The sequence below is a fragment of the Suricata suricatta genome, chromosome 4 (genome assembly GCF_006229205.1).
Source record: "Suricata suricatta isolate VVHF042 chromosome 4, meerkat_22Aug2017_6uvM2_HiC, whole genome shotgun sequence".
NCBI classification, from domain to species: domain Eukaryota; kingdom Metazoa; phylum Chordata; class Mammalia; order Carnivora; family Herpestidae; genus Suricata; species Suricata suricatta.
Window position 1 is genome coordinate 163,921,746 of NC_043703.1, and position 24,589 is coordinate 163,946,334.

The 24,589-nt window shown below is 54.3% G+C and overlaps 1 protein-coding gene across 1 annotated transcript in view; it reads left to right on the forward strand.

Moving 5' to 3' along the window:
- MYT1L (myelin transcription factor 1 like) overlaps nt 1-24,589 on the forward strand; it is a 402,906-nt gene that overhangs the window by 29,131 nt on the left and 349,186 nt on the right. Inside the window, exon 2 of the mRNA XM_029938368.1 lies at nt 13,229-13,322. The gene's annotated coding sequence lies outside the window, so the exon portion shown is untranslated. The remainder of the gene's footprint in view (nt 1-13,228; nt 13,323-24,589) is intronic.

Consider the following 24,589-nt stretch of genomic DNA (forward strand, 5'->3'; position numbering starts at 1 on the left):
GGGGGGGGGGGAACTAGCATAGGTTTTCATGTTGTTTGTTTGTTTAAAGTGTATTTATTTATTTATTCTGAAAGAGAGAGAGCGCGCGTGAGCATAAAGAGAAGGAGGGAGAGAGAGGATCCCAAGCAGGCTCTGAGCTGTCAGCACAGAGCCCGATGCGGGGCTCGATCCCATGAACTGTGAGATCACAACCTGAGCTAAGATCAAGGGTCCCTCAGCTGACTGAACTCCCAGGCGCCCTTGTTTGTCTGGTTCGTGTGGGTGGTGAGAACACTTAGCGTGACATTATCCTCTCGGTACATTTTTAAGTGCACAGCACAGATTGGAAACTGAGGAAACAGTGCTGTCCACTGGGCTGGAGAACTTCCGGTCCTGCCTAACTGAGGTTCATGCCCATCGGAGGCAACTCCCGTTTCTCCCACCCGCCCCTGGCAGCCGCCACTCTACTCCATTGCGAGGAGCTGGACTGTTTTAGGAGTCTCTGACATGGAGGTCCACACAGTGTTTGTGTTTCCATGTCTGGCTTATGCTGTGTCACTGGGCACAGTGTCCTCCAGGTCTGTCCACGTCATCTCAGATGGTGGATGGTCTTCTTTGTAAGGCTGAATAGTATTCTACTGCGCACACACACACACACACACACACACACACACACACACACACCTCATTATCCATTCATCTGTCCTAGGCATTTATATGGCTTCTGTACCTTGGCTATTGTGAATAATGCTGCTATGAACGTGGGAGTGTATCTCTTTGAGATTCTGATTTGGATTCTTTTGGATAAATGCCTGGAGGTAGGTTTGCTGGATCATATAGTAGTTCTATATTTTAATTTCTTAAGGACCCCCCATGCTGCTTTCCAGAGTGGCTGCACCGGTGTGCGTTCCCACCAGCCTCCTCCACAGCCTCACCAACCCCTGTCGTTTCTTGTGTTGTTGATTGTAGCCATTGTGACAGGCGTGAGGTGGTATCTCAGTGTGGTTTTGATCTGTGTTTTCCTGATGACGAGTGATGCTGAGCATCTTCTCATGAGTCTGCTGGCCGCCGGGATGTCCTCTTTGGAGAAGTGGCTCTTCAGGTCCTTTGCCCGTTTCTAACTGAATTATTTTGTTTTGTTTTGCTTACAACTGAGTTGTAGGAGTCTTCTTGTATTTTGGACACCAGCCCCTCTCAGACGTGTGGTTTGCACACACTCTCTCCCATCCTGTATGCCATCTTTTCACTTACTGTCTTCTATAATGCACAGAATTTGTAAGTTGGACCTAACCCGTCTGGTGCAGCATTGCTTCTGTTGCTTTATATCGTTAAAATGTCAATACTACATGAAATGGTCTAAGGATTCAATACAATCTCCATCAAAATCCTAGTGGCATTTTTTACAGAAATAGGAGAAACAACCATAGCATTCATATGGAACCAAAAAGCCCCCGACAGCCAAAGCAGTCCGGAGGAAGAGACACACACGAAGCCTCACACTTCCTCAGGTCACACTGTGAGCACAAAGGCACACGGATTAGCCCAGCAGAGGGCCGGCACACAGGCCAGCGGACCGGCCGGGGGCAGAGGCAAGGGCACGGGAAACACCCCGCACACACGCCAGCTGATTTCCAATCACAGGCCAGTCTCCTCCATGAATAGGGGCAGGGAAATGCACCTCCACAAGCAAAGAATGAAACCAGACCCTTAATTTTGCAGCATACACAAAGTCAACTCAAAACGGATTAAAGACTTAAATATCAGACCTGACACTCAAACTCCCAGAGGAAAACTAGGAAGCGTCCTGACGAGACCGGCCGTGGCGGTGGCTTCTCTGAGTGGATGGGCTTTGCCGAAATCTAGGGCCCGTTGTGCTTACCTCAGATGGCTCCTAAGTGCATTCGCTTTATTTCTCTGGCCTTCCTCCCTCGCTGGGAAAGCGCTCAGATGGGAACAGGGAGGAGGAGGAGGACGATATTTCATTCTGTATAAAAGGATGCCCTTGTTCTTCCTTGAGAGATTCCTGAGGCCTCCCCAGAGTTAATGCCTTTGAGCATGCTGCGCAGCACATACGGCGCCGGCGTGGTGGGCGGGAGAGCGGAGAGATGCAGAGGCCCGCGCGTTATGAATTCTAAAGCTTGTCTCTGGGGGAAGATTAATAGGAATGCCCTGACCCACCTGCGGAAAAGCATGCCCTTAGTGAGGAATGTTTTCACCGATCGCTGGCAGGTGGACTCTGCCGTGGACGCTGCTGGGCAGCCGGCCCTGGCCGCCTCCTGCTGTCCAGGTGTCCCACCCACTTTGACTTCTGTCCTGAACAAGGTGCCCCGGCCGGCCGGGCTGCCCTGTGGTTAGCACTGTTCAGGTACAGATTTCGAGATGCTTCTGACTGGAGCCCGGCAGGAAAAGTGACTCAGAGGCATTTCTAGGACACTGAGGCCTTCGCCACTTTGCTGAGATGCCTCCAGGAGGCAGAGGAGCAGAGAAAACTGGCAGAATCAGCGCGCCTGAGTCGGGGCGTGTGAGCACGCCTGGCCGGCACAGCAGGGAGCCTGAGACTTGCGCTGTTCCTGGTCCCCCCGAAGAGCATCCACGAGGCAGGAGCCCCAGCTGACCGTCCTCCAGATTGGCGGGGGGCGCACGGGGGAAGAGGGCCGCGGCTCCCCTGGGGGGCTGCCAGCCCTGTGTGGTGAGCCGTCTGCCTTTGCACGAGGACCCACGAGCGTGGTCTGGGGAGCCCGGGGCGGGGTTACATGCACTTTGTGGGGCTGACGCTCAAACCGTGTAGAGATGTGCCCAGGAAGAGAGGACGCCTGTTCCTCGTGCCACTGACGGTGGGTTCCTCAAGGCTGAGATGGGCCGTGGGCTTCCCTGCACACCGGAGAAGCAGCCAGCTGCGTCCTTGGGCACGGGATGGGAGGGCACGCACGCGCTGCAAGGGCGTGGAGCTCCTGTGTCCCCGCGCTGTCCCCCCTGGTCTCCTTGCCTTTTCCCTGGTGGGCCCCACAGCCTCCGTCTCGCTCCCACGCCCCTCCCTGGTCTCCTGGAGCCAATGACAGTAGTGAGACAGCATTTCTAGAACAGAGAAACCCTCTGCGTCACTGCTGAAACATCAACGTGAAGAAACTATACACCGTCCGCACTCACAGGAGCATCATAGTATTGATCACAAAGCGTTTAAAATGCTTAAGTTCTTAAATAAAGGGGAGAAGCCCTCACAATGGAAATACTTTTCATGAATCACATCCTTTCTCTAAAAAATATTAAAAAAATCATCTAATGGGAACAGGAGCAGCTTATCAAAGAGGACAAGGGGTCTTTCTCAGAGACTTGGTCTCTTCTCCTGGAAGTGGGGTTTTGCCCATTGGCTTCAGAAGCTCTGTCCCCTCTTCTCTTGTAGACCGCTCTTGTTTCAGGAGCAACGATGGCACCTGTCCCGGTGCTTCCGGTAACTTTCACACCAACCTTCCCTCACTTCCCTCAAGGTCCCTTTTGACTGGTTCTGGTTTGGTTATAGGCGCCTCATGAGAAAACAGAACGAAATGTTCTATGTTTTCTATAGTTACTCAGTGGGGTTTTTATTTTTTATTATTTTTTTAAAATTCCACGTGGTTCCCATTTAAATTCCAGTTCGTTAGCATACCGTGTAATGCTAGTCTCAGGCGCACAGAATGGTGACTCCGCAGTCCGTGCATCGCCCGCGCTCACCACCACGCACCCTTCCCCGGCTCCCCACCCGCCTCCCCTCGGGTGATCATCAGATCTGAGGGAGGAGCCTGGGGCTGCGGTGCGCCTGGGACATTGTCTGTCGGTCTGCCTCTCTCCTCTTTTCCCTGCAATCGGCTTTCAAACAGAACTCTGTCCTTGAATTTCTTGATTCTCTGTATTCGGGTGCCCCCTCCGCCATTTTGAAATGCAGTGGTTTTGAGGGCACAGGCTCCCTCTGTCTCTCCCTGCCTCCCACCCTCTGGCGGCACCCCTGTCTGCTGATTGCCCGTCTCCTACGGCGAAGTGTCTGTCTTCTGGGTCAGCCTTTTCCATGGCTGGACGGAAGAGGAAACTGCCGGGTGTCTGCCGTCTGGCCATGTACAGTTCACCACATGGATGCTGCGGCAGACACGACAGACCCCAGAACACGCTGTGTCAGGCGGATTGCCACCCTCCTGGCCCCCAGCGCACCGGGGCTCCAATCCCCTCCGTCTGGAATGGCCTCTTCTTATCTTTTCGCCTGAATCATACTCAGGCTTCAGGGATCTGCTCCTGACTCTTGTCCAGTCTCTGATTTCTCTTTTCGGAGTCCCTACATACCTCCTCTAAGACCTCGGAGCTTACGAAGTCACAGTGTCTGATGGAGAAGGAGGAGTCACAGGTTTCACACAGATGGCAGGTGCCGGGGGCTGCCCCTCCGTCCTCCCTGGTGGGTATCTGCCTGCTGACCCAGGATCTGAACCCCTCCGCGGCGGGGAGGGCACAGCCAAGGAGAAGAACATCATTTTAAGAGCACTTACCGGGCGTCACTCACTGACGGCTTCTGTACCTGGACCGGCGCCCGTCTGTGCGCTCTGGGTGGGGACACAGGTGTGGATCTGGAGAGAGACAGACCCCACAATGCCTGGTGGACTGCGGTGCACACATTGCTGTTTTCAACAAATAGTTAATAATGGATTTGGTCTAAAGTAAATGGTAAAATGAACATCCAATTATCCTTGAGCAATAATGGGTTTGTAATGACTCATTTTTACATGGCATTCGATGCCCTCACCCTCCCAGGCAGAAAGAAGACACGAAGTGGAGCGTATTTGAAGCGGTTTGGGTGCATTGGGGCAGTGGAGACAGTTCCCGCTCCGAAGCCTGGCCCCCCTCTGGTCTCCCCCGCCCCGTCCCTGGTAAAGGGAGACATGAGCACCGTCACTCAGTCCCCTGCTGGCTTTGCCCCGGCCGCTCTGCACAGAGCTCGGGCGCACCCGGCTCCTGCGAGGCGGGTCGCGGTGCTCACGCATGCGCGTGGTGCCCTCGCCTTCCCACCCTCTTTCGACAAAGAGACCCTCCCGAACGCGCTGCCAGGACAGCCCTGACGGCGCCGGTGCCCAGCAGCGTCCGGGAGGGTCTCGGGGGCCTGGCGTTTTGGGGCTCCCCTCTAATGACAGAGTGCTTTCTGAGCATGGACAGGTGACCTGAAAACTGCCTGTCACTCGTCAGCATCATCTGTGACCAAGCTGGTCTCTCCATCTTGTCACCTCATGGCCTGAAGTTTCATGCTAATTTAACGTTTGACAATGAGCAGTGAAGACAGATGATTGCAGGCGGAGGCTTCCGTCTCATCTGCACACACATTTCAGCGCGTCGGGAAACCCACCGAGTGCCCACGGGCGTGGCAGCCTGAGCGCTGACCGCCGTCCGCCCCCGCCCTCCTGCACCCTTGGGCCCTCGGACAGCCCACCAGGAGAAGGGCACCCCGTGTGAAGGAGCTGGAGGTCCTAACGCAGACACCGCCCCACATATTCCTTTTTCGCAGACGCATTCACAAAACCGTCTGTGAGGCTCCAGATAAGCCAGGAGGAGGCCGGTGTCCACACCCTGCCCCCAGGCTTCCCCCCTCCCAGGAGGCCCATCCCCCCCACCCCCGCTGGCTCTGCCCATCCTGATGAGCACATTCTCCTGCTATCGCTGTGCCCTGGGTGGGGAAATGCACTCTCCCCATTTCTGTGATGTCTGGACTCAGGGGACAGTGCTTTGGAAGCTTCGGCTCCCCTTTCTCCTGCAGGGGACCTGGCAGGTGGCACCCGAGCACATAGTGACATTCTCCAACTCCTTGGTGGTCGTGTCCCTCTTCCCTGCCCCCTCCTCCCAGCCCCCACCCGGCTGTCCTGGGTAAAAGGTGCAGTGCCTTGGCGTCCACTCTCTGACAAGGGCTCCAACAGCAGGACCGGGCCCTTGGCGCTCCCCCCGCCCCTGAGGAGCTGGCCGTGAACCTGAGCCTCTACTCCCCCCACCTGCGTCTCAGCCTTCTGACATTTTTCCTGTAAGGTTTGCGCCTGGAAGGGGCCTCTGCAAGACAGAGGAGAGTGTGCGTCAGTAGCGCGTGTCCCGCCGACTTTCTCTCCGTGTCCCTCATCCAGACTCTGGCTGCCCGGCTCCCAGAGCTCTCGATGGTCTGTGTGCACGCTGGAGGGTGTGACAAGGATTAATTGGAGAGAAGCGTTGCTCAGATGTCATCAATACGTCTGATTTGCTGACGGCAGACTTCCCCATGGGTGATGTGCAAACGCTGACCCGCCTTGCAGCCCGTTCTGATCACAGATACAAACTGTTCTTCACGTGGCTTGAGCACAGGGCTGAGCGTAGCACCCGACCCCGGGGCCCCGTCGGTGGTGCATGTCCGCCTGTCCGGCCAGGGCCTCTGAGGGCCCGAGGGGCCCGGCCTGCCCACCTCGGGATCTCTCGCGCCCTCTCGCAGACAGCGAGTCACAGTGGTGAGGGCCGTGTGCCGTGAAGACACACACAAAACTAGAAACAGCAAAGAAAACTCAACTGGGGAATTTCGCCCAGAAATTCCTTAGATAGCCGGGCCTTGGGCTCGTGTGCAGTTTGTAACCTTTTCTCAAATTTCAGAGTCATTTTGTCATAAGCCATATGGGAACGGGGTTGCTTAGCAGAGTGTGTGTTGGGGACCCCCGCTGGAGCTGAGCCCCACCCTAGACTACGTGGCGCTGTCCAGGGTGCTGAAAGCCCGTGTGGCGCCCGCTCTGCAGGGCCACCAGACGGGCCGCCCGGAGCCCGCCCCTCCTGAGCCCGGCCTGCGACGTGCAGCCGTGCCTTCACCCGCCCTGGGCGCACTGGGCCTCTGCCCGCGCTGGACTCAGTGGCCTCCTCCCGGCTCCACGCCAGTGAGCGAGCAGAGAGCCCTCCTCCACAGCCCAGGTGCCCGGCGAGACACCTGGGCGTCCACACCACGCCCCCTCCCTGCTGCTCCCAGCACAGAGGCCATCCCCCTGTGCATTTTCCTCTGGCGGTTTGAGAATCATGCATTGTTTTGGGGGGTAATTGTTATGTTTTTGAGAGAGACCGTGTGTAAGTGGGGGAGGGGCAGAGAGAGGGACACAGAATCTGCAGCAGCTGTGCTGACAGCTCAGAGCCAGACGTGGGGCTCGATCTCACAAACCGTGAGATCATGACCTGAGCTGAAGTCGGACGCTGAACCACCTGAGCCCTCCAGGCGCCCCTGACAATGGTGAAATGCGCCGTGACGAAATGCTAAAGCCCTTCCCAAACCTGGGTGTGCAGAGTCCTCGAGTCTGAGCAGAGTGCCCACGGCCACCACCACGTCACGGTGGGCTGTCCCGAAAGCTCACAGAGCGTGTGGCCCCACAGAGGCCCGGAGCCTCCCTGGCTCCCTCGGAAGGGACGGCTTCATTCCTGCTCCGGGAGCGAACATGCGCCGTCTCCTGCCGCCTCCCCCTCCGTGAGGTGCGCTGGCTTGGGGCGAGGCCCCCTGGTCTCTCTCTCGGCTCAGCCTCCTGCCTCTCCTGCCCCGGGGTCGCCTGACTGAGCTCTCCCCAGGCAGTGAGCGCTGGGGTAGGTTTTCTAAATCGCAGGCTCAGAGACCTCTGGTTTCAGCTGCAGCAGGTGAAATCAGGGGCTTACAGACCTCGCCCCGGGTCTGACACTCTCATCTCGTGTCATAAAGGGAGTTAAGCTCAATCACAAGTCACTGGTTTCATAGTCAAGAGACCGATAAGCCACAGCACAGCTTTGTAGCTAAAACCCAGGAATATGGCCCTTTTTTCTCTAATTTTTGGTGGTTCTCACTTCTCCCGCTGCTTCTGTGCCGTGTGCATGGGTTTGAGTTTTACTTCTCCGAGGCTTCCTTAAAAATAGTCATTTTATACAGCTGTGGTTTTTGTTGCCAGCTTTCCGTCGTACTTCCTGGCTGATTTTCCTAAGTGCCCTGGAAGCGGAGCGGCGCCGGCTGTCACCTCGCCGTGTCCTCGCTCCCTGCTGGAGGGGCCGGCAGACGGGGCAGCGCGGCGGCGGGAGAGGCGGCGCCGCCTCAGACCCGGGGTTCAGGCACCTCCTCGGAGCCAGCTGGCCCCAACCTCGGGGTCACGTCCGACTCACCGGGGGAGCTTTGTAAACAACACTGATGTCCGGGCTTCACCTCAGACCAATTAGATCACAGCCTCTCCAGGTGGATGTCTGCGTTGTTTGCAGGCTCCCCAGGTGACTCTGATCTGCGTCCTGGCCTGTGGACTATGCCTTCTCCTCTGTCAGAGGCTGAGCACGGGGAAACACAGCCCGTCGGCTGGAGGGGCGCGTGGACGCCCAGTGGAATTTTGACGTTTCAGGCTGCGGTTCTCTAAATAGCCTCCCAATTGGTATGTGCATATTGTCAGTAATTAAGCTGGAGTGGTTCCCTTTCTTCGCTGCTATCTTTATGCCCACATCAGTGCTGGCGTTCCTGGTGCCTCGTAGGTGCCTCGTCGCACAGGCCACGCCGGCCCAAGCAGGCTTGCTTTCACACCAGAACCGCGCCCCGCCTTCCCGCAGGAGAAGGCTCTAGGGATCAGCTAGGCCAGTGGCTTTGAAACTTTCATTAATGAAAACCCCCTTTCCAGAAAATGAGAGGAGATGACGTGTGAGCAGGGGCTTGGGACGCGCGTGTGTGTGTGTGTGTGTGTGTGTGTGTGTGTGTCTGTGCTCAGCCCGGGGCCGGGTGTGGCCTGGGGGTGCTCAGAGAGGACGTGGTTGAGGAGCAGCTGTGAGAGATTCTGGTCTGGATTCTGAGCAGAACGAGTCCGGCAACGGGACCGGCGTGAGCGGACCGTGTGGGCGTGGCTGGCCTCCTGCGTTGCCCCCTGTTGTCGTGGTGCTGGGTCGGCAGGCCGGTGTCAGAGCAGAAACACACTGAGCGCCCCGGAGACCCCACACCTGACGTGGGGAAGTCCTCCCCGGGGAGCAGATCTCCTTCCCCTGCACAGGGTCCCCTCCCCCCATGCGCCTCGCCCCCGGGGACCTGTCAGCGTGAGTCCAGTGGCCGTGTGTACGCCGTGACGCAGGTGAGGCTGGGGTTTGGGGATTGCTGACTCTGTAGGCAATTAATTGGATCCACATCTAAACCTCATTTTCTCGTCTCCTCAGACAATACTAAGAAAGTCACACAATTTCTCAGATACCAAATGCTCTAAGATGTCAGTCATGTGCTCACCCCATTTAGAGAGGATTTTCATTCTGCTTCTACTCCAACGGCAGAGCCAACGAGTCAGCTGTCCCCTGCGGACCATCAGGCACGTCTCAGGGATCTTACCCCAGCGTTAGGGGAGACGGCCGCCCGGGCAGCACCGGGCAGCGGCTGCCGGCGTCCTCATCACCGTTGCCCTGGGCCGCTGTGCGTGTTTGTGCATCTGAAGCGCTCTGTGCTCCCTTCTCCCAGCCCAGCTTTCCCGTGGGGTATGAATGGGCGTGAGCCCGCGAGGTCCACCTTCCCTGGCCCGAGAAACCAATAATAAGCAAATGGCACATTTAAAAAATTCGGAGGATGGGGCACTACAGCACTGCCCCACTTGAAGTGCAGAGGGAAGTACCAGGAGCCCGAGAAAGATGTGAATAAATAGAAATTTATATAATGCATAATAATCCGTGTTTACAATAAACATAAAGCAGCAAACTTTGGGCCGCTGAACAAAAATGCCACGCCCAGCGCGCCATCGTGAGGCGGCCTGCCTGACGTGATCAGCCGGGTGCTGTGAACCACCTTTAATTTAAGAAGCTCTACATTTTGAGACGATTATACAGCTAACAACCTCCAGAGGCAGACTCGAGTGTCTGGACTCTTCTCCGGGGAGAATGTGTCCACTCTGAGCCTTCCGGTGTGGCTCTGTTCTGATAAACACTCAGCGTAGCGCACGGTCACGTGAGGCCTGCACGTGAGATGCCAGACCAGCACCGTCGACGGGACCGCAGGCCACAGAACTTCGCGTGTGACGCTGTCTTCTCCAGCAGAGAACAGTGAGCCCAGTAGACAGGGCGTCGGTCTTGGTAACCTGCTGTCTATCCTGTGATACTGTATTAACAGTACATATTCGTTCACAGAATATTTTATGTTCTTTTCCTCACAGCATCCCCTGGTGCGTAGTTTACATTCATAGTGCGTCTCAGCTCGCAGTAGCCATGCTGGCCTGCGTGGCCCGTGGGCAGGACAGGGGCCGGTGACCCAGATAATAAGAAACGTCTTATTGAAATCTTCCTAAGATTTTGCTCTAAGTGTATGATGATGTTACGCTTTTTAAAGTGCACTCTAGTTTTATGGAGGACGTAGTGTGGTGTTCAGGGTTCAAATCCGCTTCTGTTTCCTGAATGAAGTGATCTTACCAGTGATCCAGCTCGTCTGTGTCTCATTTTTGTCACCTGCAGAGTCATTCTTGTGAGTCACCTACTCGGCTGTGAGGATGAAGTGGTCACAGGAGCACGTAGCAAGTCTCTGTTGTTCGATCTTGGTAAACATGTCTTCCCTTGGCCCAGAAACGAGCCCTAGCAGAGGTCCCAGGATATGAGACGAGGCGTGAAACGGGAGACCTGACGTGTGTTCAGGAAGGCCCCGGGAGCACTCTGTGCGCTGGCGCCCCCGCCCGCCTCGCGTGCCGGACGTTCCGAAGGGGAGGCTGACTTGGGCGGTCAGTGAGCCGCTCTGTTAGCCGCGTTGCTGTGGTAACTGCCGTGGAGAACTCTACTTCTCTCCTGACGCGCAGAGAACTACAATCTTGTGTGTAAAAGATAACATGAAATCATTGTAATTATTAATTAGCCAGAATATTCACATAATTTGAAGACCCAGCTCCCTACCTCATGGATAAATAAAGCTTCGTCAGAGAGTCAGACGCTGTCTAACCCACTACTCCCACTTTACAAGTGAGAAACTTGCCCAAAGCTTTTGAGATTCTGTCATTTCCCATCAACGGTAATTAGATTGTTCATATTTTCAGACAGACTTTATAAAAATAGGCTGGATCTGACCCATGCTCGTTCATGCTTCTTTACATCACGTGGCTTCAAGTGTCCACATGGACCACACGCCAGCGTTCAGCGTCAGAGCCGAGATGCTGGCTGTTCTGGCCTGAAGAAGAAATGCGAAAGACCATGGACTGCATAGGTTGGAGTCCACTCAATGTTTCCAACATTTCACAATCCAATACCCTGTTTTGATAAAGTCAGGTGACCGTCTATAGACCTACTGAGTCTTTAAAAAGAAAGATAATTGACGAAAAACAAAGCAATGGTGATTTTAGGTGAAATGAGTGTGTTGTGTGCACACAGACACACATGCAAACACATGCACACAGAGACACAGACACACAGATACACACATGCATACACATGTACACACAGACACATGCAGACACAGACATACACAAAGACACGCATGCACACACATGTGCACACACAGAAACATACTTGCACACAGACACACGTGCAGACGCACAGATCTACACCTTACTTGATCACAAAAACATTAATTCTATTCATTTGCCATGAACAAGTGGGTTGGGAGAGAGACCCCAGCAAAGATGTTTTCGACATGAAGCCTGTCTTCCCGATGGGCCCCTTCCCTCCCTGCCCCCAGGATTTCATGCAGCCCTCGCCCCCCCTCCCTGCACAGATCCACTCAGGGAAGGAGGCCAGCCCCTCCCACCCCATGTGCTGGCTCCGCCCTCCTCTGTCGCTGGGTCAGTGTCTTCCCCAGCGGCCCGGCCTGTGTTGCTGCTGGGAGCCTTGGTGCCCCTTCGAAGAATCAGAACTTTTGCTTCTGACTCACAACATGCATCAAGCTCTAACCCAAGTAGAAACTAGATTTAATGCCATTTTCATTTATAAAGTCAGATCCCAAGGCCTGAAATTCTCTTAAGCAGCTTCTAATGGGTTCTTTGTTTCATTTTTCCCTTTGGTTAGACATCATATCACATGACCCCTCCTAAAGGTGTACGTGCGTTATGGCTGCTTTGGGGGATGGTCTAAAACGGTCTCCACATCTGATAACAATGACTGTGTCCCGGAAGAGACAAGGGCAGGGGTCTGTGTGTGGACCAGGTTGTATTCAAAAGAGCTAAACGCCTCCTTCTGAGAGAATGAAAAACTCAGGATGATGTTTTTGTGGAGTTGGGACATTGGGGGGCAGCCTGGAGACGCAGAAGGAACCCGGAAGTCAGAAGGAGCCGGTCTTGTGTCCTGGCCGTGTGTCTCAGTGCCGCAGAGCGCCCTGAGCTGGCAGACTGTGGGGCACGTCTGTCCTGAGAGCACACTGGCAGCGTGGACCCCGGCCTCCGACGCGGAGCCCCCAGCCTCTGAGGCGGGGCGGGCCTGGTCGGCGGTCCGTGTTGGCCGCTGGCGCTGGCGCAGTTGTGAGCAGGCAGGCTCGGAGTCCCCTCGCTTCGCTGGCAGGAAGCGCTCCAGGAGGGCCGTAGGGACCCGCGGGGAGGGCGTCCCAGGTGGAGGCACAGAGCAGAAGCAAAGTTGAGAGCGTACAATGTCATGCTTCATATCTCCTCCCACAGAGCTGCTAAAATTGGAATGAATATGGTTGGTGGTTAGAAAAAGTTGAATTAATGTTCCAAAGGAATTCTATTCCTTTCTTTCCCTTCCGTGCCCCCACTCCTCTCAGCAAACCCCGAAAATGGGAAATAGCAGACTCCCTTCCTTCCTCTTCCCATCTTTCTTTATTCTGGGTTTTATTTTACGGCTCCTACTTCCTTTGTAGAATTAGTCCTCATGTGGCCTCAGGCAAGCAACCTGGTTCTGAGATTCTTATTTGATCCCGCCTGTTGCCATATTTAAAGCGGGTGTGCACACCCCGTGGTCTAGAACCTTCTGTGGATGACTGTGGTTCCTCCCTGATGAGCAGGCAGTGTCCAGGGCACCAGGGCTCATCTCTGAGCCGTCTCCCTTTGTTGGTGGTCTTTGTACAGAGGCCAGAGCCTGAGGACTGGCTCAAGTTTCACACGCCTGACCTTGTTCTTTAATTGTTATTAAAGAGCACACTTGGATTTCAAAGGCGCTCCGCCTTTGAAGGGAGCGGCAGGGCTGTGAGGCCGCAGGACGGCGCCCACGCCACCCTGCAGTGAGTGTGGGGCCTGCGCGCACGGCCTGCCTGGCGTCCAGGGGAGTGGCAGGCCAGAGGTGCACGGAGAGCTCCGTCCCGTCAAGTCCGGGGGCGATCTTGGTTCCGTTAACCGCCTCTCCTGTTCTCTCTCGTGCACAGAGCAGCTCTTGCGGAGGCTGAGGCCACGGAGCACACAGCGACCGCCCGGACGCCGGTGCCAGCCACGCTGACGGGGGAGGAGTCCCAGACTGCGGTATGTTGACCCAAACGGGGCCTTGTGCGTCCATCGGCGTGCGAGGGTGTCACCGGAAGGCCGGGAGCGGGCACGCGGGCGTGGCGTCGAACGAGGCCGGTTGTACCAGCGTCCTTGCGGGTTTCGATGCTGAGACTCCAACTTTACTTTGTTGTCTGGTTGACTGAATGCGCACACGTTAAGCCAGTACATCAACTATCGCTTTTTCTTGTGTCTTTACCCCGATGGGAGTCTCGTAGGTCGTCCACGTGCTTCTGAAACAAACCAAACCAAAGGGCGGCCTTCCCAAAAAGTATGTTTACGTCTCAACACAGTGTTTTTAAGTTTTAATTTCTCCTCCTTGATCCGCGTATGGTGCCCAGCGAGGTCGGTGTGACTTGTGCTCAGTCTTTAATCAGGGTCTCAGGAAGCGCTGCAGACGGGCCGGTGGAGAGGACCGCGCTGACCGGCCCGCAAGTGGCCCAACGCGCTGGCGCCCCCTCGTCTCTCAGGGCGGCATGGGACCCTCTGAGTACAGAGGGCGACCGTGACAGCATTTGAAGAAAACAGGTGGTTCTTTTGGGAAAGTCCTCTTTCCCGCTGATTTCCCCGCGGAGAGGCGCAGTGTCAATAATGATGTTGAGTGCGGATCGCAGACTGCGTGCTGGCAGCGTTGTCTCACGGCTGACTCCTTCCCTTTCTCAGTCCTCGCGGTGGCCTTAGGAAGGGCACATCGCGTCATGTCCTCGCAGACAAGATGGTGCCAGGGATGGGGCAGGGGGCCGGCGGGGCCGGGGGACACCGGGATTGCAGCCGCGCTCTGACCTCCTGGTGCTGTTTCGGTGGTGGGCCGCCCGGGAAGGTCATGCGTAACTCTGGTAACACGTACCTGAGACGTGGTTTTGCTCATTCCCGACTCTGTCGCTGAGCAGTGCAACCTCGACCAGGGCGTGTGGGGGAGCTCTGTCCCCTTCCTGTGACCTTGAAGCGCACACCCAACTTTTCTGCTTTCTCTTGCGGTGACGAGAGGGTGGGGTTGGGAGATGGGAACTCGGAAGTAAGACAGATATAATCGCTGTCACGGCTCAGGAAGGAGCCAGCCGTGTGGCCCTGACACTCTCTTCTTACTTAATTCCTGATTGTTCAAAAAGGATCACTTTCAAGGCATCATCTCTCTTCTTCTGCACCTTTTGGTCACAACACGGTCAGAAACTTACATTTTAAATGTTGCCATTCCCACTAGTATTGAACTGCCAGAAAGCTAGGAAAGTTTTTAATTTTACAAAATTAGTATATGTCTATTGTAGGAAATTAGAATACTCAAATGCACACACACATACGTGTATGTATCTAAAGACTAAAAATGCCAGAATTCAGCGATAACTACCATTAATACATTGGTTCAAATTTTTTTAACAGTTTTCCTTACACATTAAATTTTAAATTAAGACAGATTACACTGTACTTCTGTTCTTCAGTCCTTTTTACTTTATGCATATACACATCTTCCTATGTCAGTAAACATGTAAGATTTTTATAACATTATTTTCCATCGCATATAGTATTCCATCTTATGGCTAAATTAAATATATCTAGCTAATCCTCTATTATAATTTTATCAGTCGTTTCTTTGTAATTTTTGCTTTATAAAAAAGTTCTAATGACCAATCTTTTACCTAAAACTTTGTACATTGTTAATTATCCCCTTAACATAAATTCTTAGGACAACAGGTAGCCCAAAGGATGTGCACATTTGAAGGCTTTTGAGAAGCACAATGCTTCCAGAATTCTCCAGGCTTGTCTTGTCCTTGGACTGCATGTCCTCTGTGACTCCAGACACAGGTGACCATCCGTGTTGGAGTACCATTCCGTGTGCAACTTTTATGGCATTCCACATACTTTTAAGAAAGAGTAATCTAGAAGCATGAGATTTTTTTCAATATGTATTCTGAATCCCAATAACTCAGTTCCAGATCTTACACTTTTGTTCTTAAATTAACCCAAACTACTGTGTGTAAGGCACGGAGTGAGGCGAAGCCGGATAGGCTGATCTGTGAATGACGGGGTAGCCCACACTTGTGAGAGGTTCAGCTTTCAGTAATGGAATGAGTGCCAGAGATAGTATGAAAAACACTATAACAAATTTGCTTTGTAAATATAGCCCTGGGGCACCTGGGTGGCTCAGTCAGTTAGGTGTCTGACTCTTGGTTTCGGTTCGAGTCATGATCTCATGATGTGTGAGATCAGGCCCCATGGCAGGCTCTGTGCTGACAGCAGGGTGTCTGCTTGGGACTCGCTTTCTCCCTCTTTCTCTGCCTCTCCCCTGCTTGTATGCACTCTCTCTCAAAATATGTTAACTTAAAAATCATATATATATATGTATAATCTGAAAAAAAATATATATGCAATCTCACTATTAGCTATTTGACACAGTGACCATGATTATTCTTAGTGCCTGACTATTGAGGGTCCACACCGTTAGAGAAAAGCCGTATCACATTCATTCTACTATAATGCGGAGGGCGCTGCCCCAGCACTCTGCCCCACCCCGCCGGCCCCCGGGACAGAGCTTCTCCACTGGGAACGGACAGCCTACTACCCAGCAAGGCAGTCTGTCCCATTGTTGGAGTGTGTCGGTGGTTGGAGCGCTATTCATAATATCCTTGAAGCAAAATTACCATTTTATATTATGTACCTGTTGTTCTTCACGTTAGCTTCCAGAGACATATGGAACAAGTCCAACTCAATTCCATCCAAGGGGTGCGTTGTAAGAGTCTGCTCTGGTCAAGCACCACTGTAGCCACTGAGGACTAATCTCTACTTCATAGGACAGTATTTCAAATATTCGAGGGTAGTTATCATTTTCCAAGTATGCGTTTCACCGTTTCCAAGGGACTGGAACTGTTTGTTAGTCAGCCTGCTAAATGTCTATAAAGCCATGAATTTTGGCCTCGATTTTGACCACGTAGGCTGGTTGGGGACCGTGAAGACAGGGACACCCCCCACCTTCGTGCAGATTACCAAAGATCTCATTAAGAAGGAACCTGCCCCAGACTATCAGTGAGAGTGAAAGACAGCTGGCATGGTGCTGAGTCCGTGTAGGAGGGACCTGCCACGGAAGCAGGCCAGCGAGGTGTCTGCACCACGTGGGCCACGCAGGCGAGCCGCTTGGCTTCCCCCAGACCCGCTCTCTCCACCTGTGACCCGGGACACAGCGACCTCTGCAGAGACGCTAACCCCCAAATCACAGGTCGGAGCCCCATGCTGGGGGCCTGGGCTTTGGATGACACGGCTCTGATGCCCAGGGTGTGGGCTTGTTTTGTGCAAGAGTCTCGGCACACGTGCCACACACGTGTGCTCACAATTACAGATATTTCTGTGGTGTGAGCATGGCTGGTGAGGCTGGCATCCTTTAATTGATTTAATCCTCAATGCGACTATTCGAGGAGGAAATATCACCCCCATTTCGAAGGGGAGAAAGCTGAGGCAGAGGTCCGAGCCTGGGCCGAAGGACCCACGTCGGCACCGCCAGCCGCTGTGATGTGCGCCGGACTGTACATTCCAAATCCCGCTTCCATCGTCTGGTTTTCTCGGAGACACGCACCTCCTAACACCCACTGTACTGATAAGACAAATACACACACAATATGAAAACACGCCAGTCCATAAACGTGAGCTCCTCAATCCAGATGGTAAATGATGTTTGAGCTGTGTTTGTGCAGTTGATTCGCTAAAATGACCAAAGTTGATTTCACATGAGCAAGGATTTTACATGCCTGAAAGTCTCCCTCTGTGAAGAAAACCTTCTTAGAAAATGCCGGGCTTTGATTGTAGCCCACAGATGTGCTCAGTTGTCCATGGACATTGTCTTCCTTTTCAGTCTCACGTTTCCTGGCTGCTTATTTATTATTTCTTCATTTTCTCCTTTTGTGATACTTATTTGTACTAATTCCTATGTTGATGCACCTTTAACTCATGCACCTTTAACTCACATCAAGACTTAGGTCATTTACCCGGGACCCTGTCCCCGACTCGATGCCGCACACCTGCGTCTGCCTCTCCAGCGGGCAGATCCGGCGAGTGCGGCCGCTGACCTGCTCCTTGCGCCCCCTTCACATTGCGTGTCCTCTGATTAGGAGTGAAAGGAAATGTTGTCCAGTGTCTGGTGTCTGACGATTTGGGGGTAGAAGTAAACACCCTTGTAAGCACAGACCGGCAGAGGGGACCAGAGGGAGGCTTCCACTCGGCTGGAGGGGAAGGGCGGCCGAGCTGGGAGGCGAGATGGCCACCCCGCAGGGCCACCGGAGCCCGCCCAGGAGTCTTGTTTCCATCCTTCCCTCTCCCCCCGCCGCCGCTGCTTCCAGCAGCAGAATCAGGGAACGTAGGACCTGGGTGGATCAGAGGACAGCACTTCTTCCACACTGTGGCCTAAAGACCCATGCACACGGCACAAGTCAGCCCCGTGGACCATGAACCACCTCAACCCCCGGAGCCCAGGAGTTCTGCCGTCTGTGCCTAGACCAGAAGCCCACAGGCTCCCCCCAGTGTCACCACCATCAGGGCACTAAAGGCTAGCATGTGACCAGAGGGGCTTGGAAACAGACCCACCTCGGGGGGGGGGGGTCTCTGCTTGTACAATAAGGGTCATTTGTAAGTGGCTGGACCGAACGGTGACTGCCAGGTGGCCCAGAGCTGCCTCCTCTGGTGACAGCAGTCACAGTGATGCAGGGGCTGTGGTGGGGGGACAGGACACAGGGACGGCCTTGGAGGGCTTGCAGCCTGATGGAGCTGGGCAAGGGGGCATCGTGCGGGGGCCAGACCAGGCCGAGGGCTTGTGTGACCAGATTAGAATAAGAACAGGAGGGGTGTCCTCTGGCGTGGGCAAGGTCGAGGTGGTGCGTGCCTTCCGCCACAGGACCTGGCTCTCCGGGCCACAGTGACACCGTGTCCTTAAATCTCCTCCATCGTTATGTTTCCTTTTACGTGAATACAGCCAGAAGAAGCATATTTCCTCTAAGTTTGGGGCCTCGTACATTATAATTTAAAGCATCAACTATTTATACCATTTAGAATATCAACTACTCGATATTAAGGAATCAGTGCTAATTTTTTACATATGCAAATAGCACCATGGCTCTGTTTAAAAAGTTTTTATATTCTATGGGGCACCTGGGTGGTGTGTCAGTTAAGGTTCCGACCTCAGCTCAGGTCATGATCTCATGGCCCATATCAGGCTCTGTGCTGACGGCTCAGAGCTTGGACCCTGCTTTGGAGTCTGTGTCTCCCTCACTGTCTGCCTCTCCCTCCTCTCTCTCCCTCAAAAATAAATAAACATTACAAATTTTTTAAGTTTTTATATTTTAGAATTGCATTCTAGGTAAATTTATAAGATTTCTGGAATTTCCTTCAAAATAATGTAGAAATAGTCATCAGATGGCAATATGGTTGAAATGACATTGGCCAAGTAACATTGTTGTAACTGATTGGCGTGGAGAAGAAGGTCATAAGTTCCTCTTTCTCCTATAGTTTTAAAGTTTTCCATAGTAAAACGTGTCAGTGATGGCACGCTGGGGAACGCGGTGACGGGAGGCATCCTCCCTGTCAGACCGGCAGGGAGCACGTGCCACTTCTGCCTTTGTCCCCTGGTGTAAACTTCCTCTGCACCTCAGCTGTCTCACTGGGAAACATGGGCAGATGGACCTCACAGAACTGTGGAGATTGTGAGCATCGTGACACGTGAGCCACACCAATGCCTCCCGCCAAGCGGAGCGCCTGCGTGTGGCCGTGGTCACGGGCATGCAGAGAGGTGGGACTCTCGTGTCCCTTCTCCACCTGCAAGTTTTCATACCAGCAGTCACTGCGAGGAGGAGCCCTTTGTTTTATAAGTAAAAATATTTTGGAATGAAAAGTTATCTTTTGTGTCTCAAAATCAAAGACAGAATTGATTTCGTATTTAGTAACTTTTCTGTGACTTTGACTTTGAACAGATTTCTGAAGGTATTTAAATAAATGATAGAAAAATTGGCTTTTAAACTTGCGAGGAGTATATTCTGAGTGTTTTCAGAGAAGGGTAGCTTAATCGTGAGACTGTTTAGCCCCACACTGACCAGAGCCTGAGCATTTTTAAGTGCTTTGTCCTCTCCGCACTGCTCTGTTTCCCGCATGACTTAAGCCCTAACTCGGAGCTGTCCTGAGAAAAGAACCCGTATCGGGGTTTGGACAGCTGTGTTTTTGGAAGAGCCCACTTTCACCTCAACAGCGTGGGGGCCGCGGCGACGTGAAGGTGCGTGTTAAGCAGGACGTCCGTTCTTCTCTCTGTTCTCGCTGCCCCCCGCCCCCCCGTCGGCGTGCGGTCCTCCCCTCCAAGCTGGGGTCACCCGCGGGGGCCTCCCGTCATTTCCGCTGTTTCGGCGGCTGAACAAAAAGTGGCTTCCACAAGGCTCATGTTTCAGCGATGTCTTTGCACACACCCCTGTGCCAGGTGAGGAGGGACGACAAGATGAGCAAAGATGTCCACTCTGGAAAGTTCGTCAGGATCTAGAGGTGAGACGGAACACAGACCCGGTGATGCTCAGTGCACAGTGCTCGCGAGCTGGAGGGAGAATGCTCGTTTCCAGGCACGGAGCCGGGAGTGTTTCGGGAAGGCAGGGACCAAAGAGGCTGTGACAGGATGGAGAGCAGCAGCAGTGATGACCAGGTGAAACGAGGGAGGAGAAACGCCCAGCAGTCTTCATACGCCCCCGGAGCGAGGAGATTCCACGACCCGCTGGCCTGGGGCGCGTCAGTGGTGGAGTTAACTTCCGCCTTCCCAAGCTCTCCGTGGCTCGGTGGCACGCAGCGCAGGACGACCCCGCCCTGGGAGCCTCTAGAGCAGGAGGACGGCCCGATGACCACGGGGGTGGAAACAAGCAACAGAGAGACCACCGGGGTTTTCTCCTTGCTCCCTGGTGCCCTCTGACCGCCGGGCCATCGAGGGGTGAGGTCCTCTCCCCAGACTTTCAGAAGAACTTTTAAAATCAACTGACACATTTGCAAAATTAAAAAAGTTTGCCTGATCAACACTGTAATGAGTCAGATAATTCTGATAAGAGGAATAGAGACCCCACACCAGGCGCCGGTACCTCTATCTAAACTAAATGAGGGGGTGCGGGCTCAGTCCTCAGGTATCTGCTCACGGTGCATGGGACTCGCAGGTGGAAGGCGGCCTCCTGGTGCCCGTGGGGTCTGGGTTCTGTCCCCCAGGAAGGCTGCCAGGGTGTGGCAGACCGTGTGCCCTGCTTGAAGATCACATTCTATGTGACTTACTGGCACCGTGGCCGAACTTTTCTAACTTCAGTTATAGACAAACCTTGATGAACAGGAAGCCTGAAATATTTTGTCCCCTCAACACATCGACCCTGAGCACCTGCATCGTGTTGGATGCTGCCGTAGGGAACCCCAAACCCAGGTATCTGGGTGCTCCTCTCCCCCAACAGGCACACGGATGAGTAGAACACAGCTGGAGACAAGCCACAGCAGGGACGCGGGTGCCGGGTAGGGGGGAGGATGGCCCTGAGGAGCAGGTAGGGGTGCTCCAAGGCGAGGTGGCGAGAACCTCCTCCTGACTAGGGCGCGGGGAGCTCAGCACACTGGTGCGGAGGGCAGGCTCTGGGCGTGGAAGACGCAGGCAGAACGGTGGGCTGACATGTGGGGAGGAAGGGCATTAGCCCACGACACATTGTTGGGAACTTACCTTACAGGCAACAGAGAAAGGGCAGTATGTGCAGGGTGGTGGGCTGGATCACAGAGCCAGGTGCTGGGTCACGCGGGGGGAGACCCCCAGAGCAGCATTTGTGTTTCCAGATGACACCAGCTCTCTGCAGCCTGAGGCACAGTGGTTCGTGTCTGACCCCATGCCCAGGGCTCTGTGGCTTTGTCATTCTCGCCCAGATAGCTGGGCCAGTGTCCCTGCCGGGGGACCTGGGCATGGATCCTTGGTGCATCATGCAGAGGGGAAGTCAGGACCCTGTGACCAGATGCCGCCCATAGGGCAGAAGTCACAGGATGTGCAACAGACCTGAGAGAATTAACCATATTCCCTGAAGGTCCAATCAGCACCCTTCGAGGGACTTTCTGTACAATATGGCGCCATGTACTTGACATTCCCAAGCACAGCTCAGCTCCACATTGCAGCTCTATATGCTCACACGCACACACGTGCGCACATATACACAGACACACATGTACACATAAACACACATATCCCTGCACATGTGCAATACATATCTACACATGTGTGACCACGCATATACATGCACCTGTGAGTACGTGTGCACAAACATGTATGCATGCATCACGCATGCATGCACGTGCACACATGTACAACTGTGTGTGCCTACACATGTGCACACACATCCACATCACACACATGCACACACACCCACACATGCACGCACACCTTTTGATTCCCTTTGCAAACGTAGTTCCCAGGGGAAGGCCAGTCACCCTTCCAGGAGCAGCTCCAAGAAACCTGCGCAGCACTGCCCACCTGCTGGTGCACCCTTGCCTGGGGCTCCCCCCGCAGCGCCCTCCTCCGGCTCCCCGCCCCCGCGGCGCCCTCCTCCGGCTCCCCGCCCCCGTGGCGCCCTCCTCCAGCTCCCCACCCTTGCGGCGCCCTCCTCCGGCTCCTGCCAACACACTGATGTTGCTCTATGTGACAGCCAGCTGTCCTCGCCTGGCTCCTCGCAGTGTAGAACAGGGTCACCTGTCCATGTGCTATCGCTGGGGGTGTGATGGAACCACTCCTGACCCAACCTAGGGCTCCAGCTGGCATCTGCCCACAGACGTGCTCTGTGGCACTCACACGTAAAGATGGGTCTGTCCCCCCTCTGAATTGTCTGTGGTGGCCTTAGGAGTGCTGCGTGACAGTGACCGAAGGAGGCTTGCCACCCACGCACAGTGCCGCTTTGGCAGCCGTGGCTTCCTGTGGGTTCCGGCAGCTCCCGTGAGACGTTTCCTTAGACTGAGCTTGACCACACCGGGCCTTTCCAGCCTCAGAAACGACTTCGGGAAAAGCCAGGATCTCCTGTAACGTGAACGCTCACAATTTGGGGTTATTGAAAATAGAAGTTAAGAGTTTTCACATTTTAAGAGTGATTAAGAATGTCCCTTTCCCCGATTCTCCTAAAAACTTTTGGAAGAAAATACAATTTATGTTATGAATAAATGACATTTGAGCACTTTGAATCCATGAATTTTTCTCCCTTCCTCCTCCCTCCCTTCCTCCCTCCCTCCTTCTCTCCTTCCTTCCATTTTCCTTTGTATATAGGATACATATATCATTTCTCTATGCTATTTCGTAAGTACTTGGTTAGTGTTCTGAGAGGTCTTTGGATCGTATTTTGTATTCTAATGAGGCACAAGGTCTAAAATTCCAAAACGAACATGGATACTAATCTTCACACACAATAATACCCCCGTGAACGAACACAGATACTAATCTTCAGGCGCAGGGATATTCCTGTGGGCGATGCCTAGCACACGCGCACCTCCTCACCGCCTGGCATCACAGAGCGATATGCTTTCCGGTACTTTCCTTCTTATAACCAGTCCATCCACAATGATCGCTCAAACCTGGAGCAAATGGGACTTGGTGGCTCACGGCCCAACTGTGCAGCTCACCACCTGGGGGCCCTGAGCCTGACTGTCCCCCTGCGGAGGCTCGGGGGCTGATGCGCCCGGAAAACGCCCGATTCCTAGAAGGATCACTCTCTGGGGAGATGGAAACCTTTACAGAATAATTTAGTCTTTCTGACAAGACAGATTCAAAAAGCTACAAAGAATAATAGTCCCCTGCAATCCTGTAGGAATATGACGGGCTCAGAAAGGTCCCCTTTCCGCTCCACGTGCACACCATCCTCTCTGTCCCCAAGCTTTGTATTTATCAGTAAACGTCCTTACGTGTCTTTGGAGCCTCACCTAAAACCCGCCTTCTTAGTCCGCCCCTTTCTCTTAGACTTGAGCTTTTCCTGAGTGGCTGGATGTTATTAACTTCACTTTCTGGGCAGAGGCCTGCAGCAGGGGTGCGTGAAGGCGGGCCAGGCATCGCCGGTGGAGGACAGGGGAAGATAGAAGGTGACGGCCTGGCAGGGGTGCAGCACCCCCAGGAGGAGCAGCTCTAAGGCAGGGCCGTGGAAGCGTGTGGCCAAGGAAGGGAGGAACACGGGGGTGGGCAGAGGTGAGCCAGGCAGGACGGCGAGCCCTCCTGATAGGGAACAGCGGGCCCGAGGCCTGAGGCGGAGCTGAGGGCTGGCAGGCCCGGTGCACGAGGCCCCTAGGAGCCGGGCTTGACTTACCTAAAGATGGAGGCGGAAGGTGTGCCAGCAGCTGTGGCACGTGAGGACCCTGCCTGTCAGCTGCGCGGTGTGGACACAGAGCCCCGCTCGGGTCGGGCAGTGGGGGCTGTGCTGGAGGAGCCCGGGCCTGGGGGGAGTGGAGGGCAGTGCTGGGGCTGGGCAGGGGCACCTGGCTGCCCGCGGTCCCGGGTGGGCGTGAGGGCCGGGAGGGCGGGCAGGGCCTGGCCAGGGCCCTGCACGATTCCGTGAAGACCGTGCACACTGACCGTGTAAGCCCGGGGATAGTAACTGTGTTCACCCTCAGACAGTCCTTGCATTTCGGAGTCTTCCTCGGAAGACGGCTACTGTGCACCTACCTGCTTCCTACAAAAGCCTCCAGTGATGTTCCCCCCAAACTAAGATGTTGAAACCTTTACCCCCACGCGTGAGTGTGTCTGGACGTGTGGTTTAGGAGGTCAGTAAGGTGACGTGAGGTCAATGGGAGGCGTAGTCCAGTGGGGCTGGAGTCGCTGCGGGAGGAGGAAGACAGAGCAGTGCCTCCCCGGCGTGCAGAGGGAAGGTCGACAGGGGCCACCCGGAGGCTTGGAGGGAGCCTGGCCGCCAGGGTCTGCTCTTTCTCCCCGGGGCAGCTTACGACGCTTCCTCTGGGAGGGGTCTTCCGTGGCTGAAGTGTGGGTCCCCAAATATTCCTAATAATAGCATGCAGCATCAGGGCATCGACATTTTCAGAAGATGGGATGGGGTGTTATGCTTCCTCAAGTCCTCATGTCCTGTTGTCGCCCATGTGTGCAAACCTTGTTTTACGGATGTGACACACTGCCTCCTGTTACCTGGAGGGAACCATCGGGCAGGCCAGGGCACGTGCCCAAGTGGGTGCTGTTGGTCTGTGCTGATGACAGACCGGTTACACTGTTGGGGGTTCTCCAAAGTTCAAGTTTAAAAAACTCCACAGTC